This window comes from Danio rerio, chromosome 5 (assembly GCF_052040795.2).
Source record: "Danio rerio strain M-AB ecotype USA chromosome 5, GRCz13ab, whole genome shotgun sequence".
Classification (NCBI taxonomy): domain Eukaryota; kingdom Metazoa; phylum Chordata; class Actinopteri; order Cypriniformes; family Danionidae; genus Danio; species Danio rerio.
This window is the reverse complement of record NC_141025.1, coordinates 54,414,587-54,425,674: the sequence shown is the minus strand read 5'-3', so window position 1 is coordinate 54,425,674 and position 11,088 is coordinate 54,414,587. Positions and strand designations below refer to the sequence as shown.

The following is an 11,088-nucleotide window of genomic DNA, read 5'->3' as shown; positions in this document are numbered from 1 at the left end:
ACTGCTACTAACATTTGCTAATGTAGAGTTAAGGCTTAACAAAAAATCAATTACCTATTTGCTAATGCCTAATAAATGGTTTATAGTTTGTAGTTATCAAGGGCAAAGAACTGGCATGGACGGAGGGGACGTGTCCCCACCAATATCCACCAATTACTGAAGTGTTCCTACCTATAATTTAATCATTAGCAAATATCTTTATCAAAAAGAAAAAAGAAAGAAAGAAAAAAAAAACATTATCTTTAAAATAAGGTAATGCACCGTCAACCCTTAGTAACCAGATGCTGGACAAGATTCAGTTCAGAACTGGGGCAGATCTGGCATAACAGTGGACCAGATCCAGAACAGAACTGAACCAGATCTGGCCCAGAGCTGGTCCAGATAAGTAAAACACGTCTGAGCCAGTATTGGCTTATTGTGCTAACAGACCCTGGCCTTAGACCATTTGCCAGATCTGGCTTTGAACTGCTAGTGCATCTGGGCCAGATCTGTTAGATGAGTTTTTCTATTTGGGTGTTCATTTTCTTAAGCATTTTAAATCATGGTTCTTTATATATAGCCTAAAGGGTTAGTTTATCCCAAAATTAATATTACCTAATCGTGTACACTTCCTCCGTTGGTTTTAAACATGACCTTAAAGCACATATGTTCAAACTAGGGCCCGTGGGCCAAAGTTTGCCCATGGCAACCTTTGATTTGGCCCCCCATCTGATAATGATAGGGATGGTTAAGAAATTCTTAAACTTTTGTTTTTTTGCTTTATTGTTAAAAGCTAACTTAAATTGAATGTTTCAATTAAATATTAAACTTTAATTTAGCTTATATGTTCATACTGTCACCTGATGGACATAGGACAATGCAAAGATATTGGTGAGCAAATCAAAGTAAAGGCAGATTCTGCTTAACTGTTTTCAGCATTGAACTCCACTTTTTACAGTTATATTTGTATTGCAATAAGTACAATAAATATTTAAAGTTACACTGCATTAGTTAATACAGGTTAAAGTAATGACTTTTTTATTATTATTTTAAAATATTATGATATATATAAAGAACTCACCCATGACAACTATAGTTTTGTATATTTACCTTTGACTCACGACTCATAATAATATTTGGTTGTTGGCCTTTTATGTGAACAAAGTTTAAACACCCATGCTTTAAAGTTTCTTTCTTCTGTTGAACACAAAATAAGATATGTTGAAGATTGCAGCAATCCATCGACTTACTAAAATAAATGATATGGAAGCTAATGGATACAGCAACCAGCATATTTTCTCTTGTGTTCAACAAAAAAAAGAAACTCAAATTTTCATTTCTGGGTGAACTGTCACTTAATAATTCTAGTATTGTTACAAGCCAAAGATCCTCAATATGCTACCTAATCTGAGTAGTGTAGCTTATTAGATATATTGGATAACCTGCTGCTTCTGTACAGGAAGGGTAAAAAGACCTCTATTGATTCTAATTTTCTGCGGTATTCAAAGACTGAAAACTGAGAGCTGAGATAGAAAAATATCCATAATTGCTCTCATCGGCACTTCATTTGGAGCGAGCAATATTGGGAGGGAAACCCGGCGTGACCTTTTGCTTATTTTAATTCCCCAGCAATAAGGCCACGCAGAGGTGATCACTGATGCACATAATGGCACACTTACCGATACATGGATCTACACAGAACAGAGAGACATGGACGAAAATCACGCGCCACTTGCTCCGTGTTCAATGGCGGGTGTTGATGAAGCCAGAGCAAGTGCATTTGGGCTGCTCACCGGAGCCCCATATGGTGTTCCTGGTCCGTGTCATTGGCTTGTTACAATTCTGACTACCAGCCAAGGAACTAGAATGAGAGAGAGACAGAGAGAAAGAGCGAGCCAGGCCACCACAGACAGTGCTACAAACCCGGAATGGTCCAGGGTCAACAGTACCATAATTACTTTCAAATGTCAGCCTACAATAAAATACAACAGTTCATCTGGCAGAGAGCAAATTAGCTTTGACCATGGCGTAATTACCCTTTCCAGAAGAACCATTAGCAGAGATCAAATCTGCCCATCCAGTGTTTGAGGAAAGGCCATCAGAGTACACTCCACCTGACAAGGATGCACATTTGCCATTTTGCAAGGTAATTAATTGTCCTTATAATAGAAATTTTTATATTTGACTCTGGAATTGAAAAGTGTAATAACCTGCCAGCTTTATCTTAAAGCCTTACAAGTTTCAAAGACTCATCTTTAGGTTTCAAGGGTGTCTATCCTTTTTTTTTTTTTTTTTTTTTTGACAAGTTCAGAGAAGATCCATTGGCCAGTACAGTAGATGATATTGGAATTAAAGAAGTCTGTGAATAAACATATGTGTTTTCAAGAGACTTATAAAAACACTATGTGCAATAAATAAAATATCAATAAAATGAAAACAATAATGCATTATATTTAATAAAATATTTCAGTTTATTATTTTTTTTGTTTTACAAAAAAACGAGCAATCGCTTGAGACACATTTCAGTAAGTACCGCATGTCTTCTAATGTTTATTAAAGCTTATTTATTTAACCAGTAATAAAGTGTTGACCAGTAGAAAAGTGTCCAAGTGTCAGCTGATTTGAATGTTATCACTCGATTGAATGGGCATTATCAATGGTAATCAACTGATAGGTATGGAGCAGTAGGGGCCTTCTGCGGCTACCAATAGGCTCAGAAGGCTGTTATTAATAGGCACAGAAGGCTGTTATTATTCATCAACATGGTTAATCAGCTATAGATATCGGCTGCATGCGGAAGTTAATGAGAATTATTTATATTATTTATTAAATTTCTCACTACTTGTATTTTATTAACGTCTACCCCTACCCTAAACCCTAAACCCAACAGTCACAGTAATGTAAAAACTAAGGATGTAACGGTATCAAAATTTCACGATACGGTAATACCTCAGTATGAATGGCACGGTAGGTATTTATTGAATCATTTAAAGGAAAACCAAAAGTATTGAAGAGACTCAAAAAAGAGCTAGAATGTTCAGGTTACCACAACACTGAACAGATCAATGACATACAAATTATATATTTGTAAACTTTCAAACAGGAACTTAAATTATTCAATTTTAATAACAAAAAATATTAAACCATGTAAAAAAAAAAAAAAAAAAAAAAACACCACTTGAAAGGACAAGCCATGAGTGAGATAGAGGTCTCTTGGTGGTACAAGTCAATGTCTCCATCAATCTGAGCAGTGTGCTGTGTTCTGCTGCCCACTTGACTAAAAGAATCCCCATCATGTTAGTCGTATTCCCCGACTTGTATTTCAGCACAGTCTAGCAGTGCATGCATACCCTTTTTTCTGTCACCTTTTCTTCTTTCTTGTTTCTTTTCAGAGAGAAACTGAAATGCTTCCACACATCTGATTTAAAACCCGCTTTAGGTTCGACCATTTTTAGCTCTTTTTCTTTGCCGCTACTAGCAGCACCCTCCAATTCTGCATTACTGGATCTGTAGCGACAACAGACCGCAAAGGATGATGGCCACGCCTGGGCTGATGAAAATTGTAGTTTCTGCTACCTCCCATTTGCTCCATTCGCTTGAGCAAACTTTTCACCAAAAGACCTATGATTTTATGGAGTCACAAGCACGGTAATATTGAAATTGCTATTGCGGTATGACGGTATTTACAATATTGTTACATCCCTAGTAAAAACAGATCAGGATCTGAAGTCTTCTGTATTAGTATAGATGATTAACCATGTGGATGGATGATAACAGCCTTCTGAGCCTACTAGTATGCACAGAAGGCTCCTACTGGCCCATCTTTATTAGCTGATAATCACTGACAACGCCCATTCAATCAAATGATAACATTCGAATCGGGTGCAAGTATCCAACTTGGTCTTCTCCATGCTCTAAATGGCATGTCATGATTTTGCTAAGTACGATGCAATCCAGGATTAAAGGTGCAGTAGGTGATTGTCTTCAGAAACATTTTTTGTTGTGATGGTTGATAGTTTCTTCACAGTCCAATATTAATGATTACAGTAAATAATCTAAATGTGTTAATATGTATTTTATATTCTGGGTGAGGCATAAAACTAAAAAATGTTCATCCAATTAAATATTGTCAAAAAATATCGTGTGCACACCTAGGTGGGCCAGCGCGTTCACGATCCGTGCACAATAGACAATCAAAGTCAGGGCCAAATCAAAATTGAAATTTTTTAAACTTCTGAATCAGTATTGGAGTTACTTTTGCACGCTGGAGGAAGCTAGGACAACACCATGGCTAAAGTATTTCTGTTAGAGAGGTAAATTTTTGTTTTAAAACTATTTTAGCATCATGCAGAGCTGATACAGATGTTGTTACAAATGGGTTATATGCAGACGTGCTGTTCAGCCACTGAAATATTCCAGTGAAACATTGATGTGACTACTTTTAGTTTCATAAGGTTTTTTTTTTTTTTTTTTTTTTTTTTTTTACAGCAATTTGGCCCAATCTGGCAACACTGCTAGTGAGTTGTCTGCTGTTGTGTTGCGGTGGGCACGTTCGCGATCTCAGGAGGCATGACTTTGAAACACTGTCCCTCCTCTGCCGTCCAAATGCTAACCGATTAACATTTTGGCAGATCACCTACTGCTACTTTGTAAAAAATGTAATTCTATTTCCTACCCCAAAACCCAACCAGAACTGTAAATTATTCTCAATATCAGAGGGAAAAATCAGTTGGTTGACAATCACGTTGAAGTGCATATACGTAAACCATAAGCCTAAACTTAACATAAACGACATACGTATCCCTGCATTCTGATTGGTTGATTGGAATATTGCTCCAGGATCAACAAAGACTTTTATCCTGGAACATGTCCTACTTGGTAAAAATTAGGTTGGCAGTACTGACAACAGAAGTTATTGATACTTTCATGGTAGTACTGTTCTTCAAACAGTATACTAAATTACTGACCTACAGAAAACTAGTTGCTTTATCCTCAGTTACTTTATATATGCACACATTATGAAATATGAATACAGATAACTTTATGGTCACACTTTATTTTTGTTGTACATTTGTTGAATTTAAGTTACATTGCATCTACATGCCAACTAATTCACATACGATTATATGTAGACTGTTTGATCGGAGTTACGGTTTGAGTAAGGGTTAGTGTAAGTTGACATGTACTTGCAAAGTTTCTTGGTCAGTTAAATGTCTGTTGAAGAAGCAGTATCAACAGATATTAAGCCGACAGTCTTAATACTTAATACTCAAATGGATCTTCAAAATAAAGTGCTACCAACTTTATTTGCTTCAAAGCACTTTTTTCAATGCTATAAAGCATTGAATATCAGAGCTATATACATGTAAAATTGTGACATTAGTTATTTTCCCCGAGCATCAATATTTAAATATCTGATGACTCAAGCACAGTTCGCAATACAGACATGATGTTTCACTCATACCCACCACAGCCATAAAAACTAAAGAATATTATCAGCAAAGCTCTAAATTGTTTTGAATGTTGTTGGAATTAGTGGATGCTTTCAAATATGGTGTTCAAAAGACACATCTTAGCTTAAATTCAAATTAATTATTTAATTAATAAATTATGAACCTAGCTTATATTTTGCTAGCAAAATCATACAATCACTTGATGTCTCCTCATTTTTAAGTCGCTTTGGAAAAAGTGTCTTAACGACTAAATGTAAATAAGCTTTTCTGTCACTTTTGATTGACCTGACAATAATCTAATTATTGATTTTGAAGAGGACAAAATGATCATTTTAAAAATATGGCTTTAGGAATATGCAGAATATCCTGAAGAAATCACCAACTGTAATGATAAAAAAAAAAAAAAAAAAAACTCTTCTTCAAAGTTTTTAAATGTTTATTTTATGTTTTTGCAATTATGTTTGCACATCAGGCGATCTACTTGTCATTGCAGATCCATTTGTATCTATGTTTCCATCTAAAGATGCTAATTAAATGTAAAAACTGAACTATTGCACAAAAGCACCGTTTCTATCCAATGAGCCAAAGAGAACAAAATCGTCATTTCCTGATTAACTTGCATCAAATATAAACAGTAAAGACAGAATTTGATGTGGTTGGAGAAGCTGTGGGAATCTTTTCTGCATTTAATAAATTACTTGCGCCTCAGAAGACAATGTAATGAACATGTGTGGTGTTAGAAGGCAAGAGGCGCAGAGCACAGACACTCTTGACAGTTCTGGAAGTAATCAATAATATAATAACATAATACTGATATGGTTAAGGCATTTCAGAATGACCAAAACAACATTTCAGATGTTTTACAATGTGCTCAGCTTGCTGGTTTGTCCATTACCTTTTTTAATGAGCATACTAGAATTTGTTCAGTAAAAGCATTTCTATCGTAGTTTATGCGCATCTCGAATAAAGTTTATCCTACTCAGTTATGTGCATGTGTTTTTTTTTTTATGTGCATTTTCAAAATTTTTGTGCATTATAGCGTTTTTATCAACAGTTTTTTTTTTCTTTATGCGCATATCTAAAATGCACATAAAAATAGTTAAATGGAAACATAGCGTGTGTTACAGTCCAATGTGTGAAAAAATCTGAATATGTCATTGATTGGAGAAAACATTCATGCATTCAAGGAATAATTAATGACAGTTTTCACATTTAAAAATTCCATTTACTACTGCACCTAGTTTCTTATTGTCAGAACACTATGAATTATTAAACACTGATAACCTTTCCATACTCACCACTGATCAAGTGTATTGACTCTGTCTTCTAAGCAACAGCAAAGATAAAGTCTTAATGACTGACGATACACCATTATCCTCCCTGCTAGAAAGTGAGTTTAGTGCAGATAGGGTGCTTTGTCCTGACTGAAATTCTTCAGTTATTTCCGCAGACATGCATTAACGTGGAATTCTTTATATGAAGTAATTACATTCAAAGCACACTTTCCCTCAGTCTAAGCGCACAAAGAAGCAGGCAATGAATAGAGTGCAGAAAACCTGTGTTCTTTGTTCTTGTCATCCTTAAAACTAATTAGAAAATGCCAATCTCCAATTAGCTAATGTGCTTCTGTTGACCTCTCCAACAATGGCCAACGGTTAAGTTTGGGATGATTAACATTTGAGGAACTTCGACCACTGAGTAAAATTTGGTGATGTTTGATATTAGAGGGAGATTACTATGCTGAACACTCGCCAAAGGTCATGTGACATGTATTGGAAGAGCATTACGACCAAGTCTGCAAAATAATTATGTGGTAAGAAATGGAGGGTTGCTTATAAATGAATGTCATGCCATAATACGGTCAGTGCCGGCCAGCTGAATATTACATGTGTGGCTCTGGCTAGACCAATTTGTTGCATGAGGATATTTTTGGCAATAGCTGAAAATATATTGAATGAGTCCAAATATAGATTTTTCTTTTATGCAAAAAAAAAAAAAAAAAAAAAACAAACAAACAAAAAAACAACAACAACAAAACTATAATAATATTAAAACCCTCTACTACACACATTAAGATAGATCATTAAAAAATTATATTTGACTGTTTTCCTTTTCTTGGTATGGCTTAACAAAAAAAAAAAAAAAAAAATGAGGACAATGTTTTTTTAAAGAAGCCTATAGTTTATTAATGAACTAATTTCGAGAGGATCACATGCTTATGATGGCTTGCAGCCGGCCCCACATTACTCAGTTTATGATTAACCAATCATACGATATCTAAGCCACTAGTTCCTAGAACCCTCCACCCCCCTTCTTCCACCCTACTCCTCTCTGTTGCCACACTAAAACAACGTCACTGGTTCTAGGCCTTACCTAGCCAGCCAATGTTTCTATGCGGAGTTTACACATTCTCCCATGCTAACATGGGTTTCCTCCGGGTTCCCCGGTTTCCTACCACCATCCAAAAAAACATGCAACTTAAGTTAATTGACTAATCCAAATCGGCAGCATAGACTTGCACCTATCTCCAATCACGATCTGTTCATTATCTACTACAGTAGGGGAGTTTGTGAGATCTACCTGAGCTCAAACTCCCCTCTCGCCTCCCAAATGGGAGGGGCCCTCGGGCATGAAGATCTAATGAGCTCAGGACTCTCTCCTGGGACAGCATGCCAAATATGCTTTATAATCAATCTTCAGCTGTGTGAACTCTCGAAAGGTACTTTATGCTATGTTACCATATGGCAGCAACATCCAATAGTGAATCTAGCTTAGAAATTTCAAATTTAGATCTATCCTTATTAATATTTTAATAAGAAACTACTCGTAATAGAAGCCAGTATATCAGAAATTGCTCCACAGAAAAATATTGCACGTCATGTGACTTAACCAAAGCACATCATTGGCTAAACCAAGGTCTTCTCTTTCCAACAATGAAAATATAATGTTGGTCTTAAAGAAACAGTGGCAACACCGTGCGGTAGAGGGTTAAGCAAAAATCATGTTTCATGAAGATGTTTTGTACATTTTCCTTGGTGAATATATAAAAAAATTGAGGTTTTGATTAGTAATGTCTATTAGCATTCCATATAGATAATTTTAAAGACAATTTTCTAATTTAGATTTTTGACAAATGTTTAAATATTTGTAAATTCATCAAAATCATTAAATTCTTATCAATTTAAAGCTTTTTTACTATTTATCAGGTTATGTACAAATCCCAATTTGAAAACAATGACACTTATGACTACTGGGATATGTAGGGGAGCAAGTGGCACGAAGTAACGCAGGGTAAAATGTAAAACTGAGTTTTAAGGTTTTTGCTCAGGATTAACGATCGGAAGCTTCCGAGGGTTTTACCACAGTATCATCAGATGCCTTCCTGCCAATTATTGTAAAAAGTTGGCTGCAGTTTTGATGAGAAACACAGGAGAAATCATTTTTTGCAGCATAAAAGTATTTTTTTATTATACTTTATTATTAAAAAAAATAATTTAATAAGTGAACGTATGTATGAAAAATATTGTATTGTTGTGATTACCATCTTCTGTATAGGCTAATAGATGGCACCATTTTGAAAGGTGTAAAAAACACAGTGACTGCTAGCCAGTTTTAAAGAAAACACGACACAGCTGGGTTAGTTGTAACAGGGTGTTAGAATAAATAAGCCACACACTGTTGGACACCAATTAAACTAGCAACATCATTTTGAATTTTAAGTGTAATGTTTTATGTTTTCATAGAACATATTTTTCAATTGAAAAAAAAGTACATTTTATTGTTAATAATGCAAATAAATGCATGATATAATAATAAATGCAAATAAATCCAAATGTGTTTATCCAATAGACAAATACATAAATCAACATACTGTGCTATTTAGAATAAAAAGGGGTTGGCAAACTAGGCCCTGAAGGGCTGGTGTCCTGCACAGTTTAACTCCAACTCTAAACACACCTGCTTATAGATTTCTAATAATCATGAAGACACTGATTAGCATGTTCAGGTGTTTTGATTTGTGTTGAAGCTAAACTGTGCAGGACAGCGGCCCTCCAGGATCAAGTTTGCCCTCCCCTGAATTGGCTACTGACGAAATACACTATTAAAAATAAACTGACTTTAAATTAATTTTGTGTAATCTGACTTTTTAAGCACATTACAACTAACCCTCTGACTGTTACAACTTACCCCACAGGTTGGGTAAATAGTAACATGTTTACTCCTGCTACTTTTGGCAATACTGCACAGAAACTATAGACCCACCGATCATTTCAGTGCTCATTTATAGGAGAAGCTTGTGTGTTGCTGGTAAAAGAAATATGTTTTGTCTAACCCCATTACTTTGTTCATTATTTATCCAAAACCAAAAAGTGTTATTTTGTGCCCAACTCTTCCCTAGACCACACTCGGCACACACTCATCACAAGAACGTTCAAAACTTTTAAGAAAGTAAATGAGCGCCCAAAAAAGTTTTTTTAGTTGAAAACAGTTTTCTTTTTTGTTTAACTAAGTGTAATAATCCTGATACTGTATGCTACATTTCTAGCGAACAACTTTCATCTAATCGTAAAGTTTCAGTCAAGTAATTGGTAGTTTAGCTTGCTTTTAATTCTTTTGTGCACAAACCCAACCTACGGCTCTGAAAATCACTTCAAATTAAGCTGTACTGCAAATCAAAGAGGTGCAATTAAGCCAAGTGAATTTTTTACATATAAAATACGACAGGGAAGGCTGCCACAAACTTGAATATATTATTTCTAATAGCAGTTTAGCGAGCACCGAGGCACTGTGTCATCTAATGCTCCAACATTAGACCAAAAAACACACATACACACACACACACACAAGCATGCTAAGTAATGCTAAGTAGTTGAAAATATGCCTGTTCAATGATATATCGCGCACTCCAATCCTTCCAAGATATGCAAATTCACCTCAATACCAGCACATATGGGATTATGCCCTTATACGGGTACGGCAAAGAGATTAAGACATGACCTGCTTTCCTCACAATACCTGCAAGTGAGGCATGAAGCATCAGTAATGGTGATGAAAGCCATTACGATCAATTTTCGTAAGCCCCAGTGTGTTCAATAACGCATAGGTGCTGCTTATTTCCTGGCCGATTATTACTGTAAATTCCTGCTGCCTTTTGTAGGCTGTTTCCTGGCATGCCGATTAGCGGGGCGAGAGTCGGGCCTGAGCGCCAGCTTTCTTTCCTGCGCCGTGAATGGAGGATTAAGCTCAGGGAGTCGGGCATGGACAGGTGCCCAAGCGAGATGCAGTGCTTCCCAGGTACGTGCCCCAACTACATCTGGCCCCGTTTCCCCCTCTCACAGTATTTTATTTTGTTTTTTTGGCTTTGTCGAAATACCGCTGGGTTGAGATTGTCAGAGGAGCTCCTGAGTTGGCAGAGGCCAGCGTGATTAGTCATATTGAATTATGCGTTGCGGAGATGTCGACGCGGGCACACGTGCGAGTTTATTTCCTCCCCGAACGGCCCTCGAACCCCACGTTTATGTTTCGTGACAAGAAGATGCGGATGTGGGTAAACAGGATTATAGCTACGCTTCTGCTGTCACACACGTCTCATAATTCGCATGCGTTCCTGACAGGCTTGGTGGCATTTAAAGTTACCTAACATTTGCCTTGGCAT

At 36.2% G+C, this 11,088-nt stretch overlaps 1 long non-coding RNA gene across 1 annotated transcript; it reads left to right on the top strand.

Moving 5' to 3' along the window:
- The first annotated feature begins 2,279 nt into the window (after positions 1–2,279).
- LOC147844374 (uncharacterized) lies at positions 2,280–7,458 on the top strand. Its single transcript, XR_015492247.1, has 2 exons — positions 2,280–2,879; positions 3,686–7,458. It is a non-coding gene; the product is annotated as an uncharacterized LOC147844374 (long non-coding RNA).
- Positions 7,459–11,088: the final 3,630 nt, after the last annotated feature.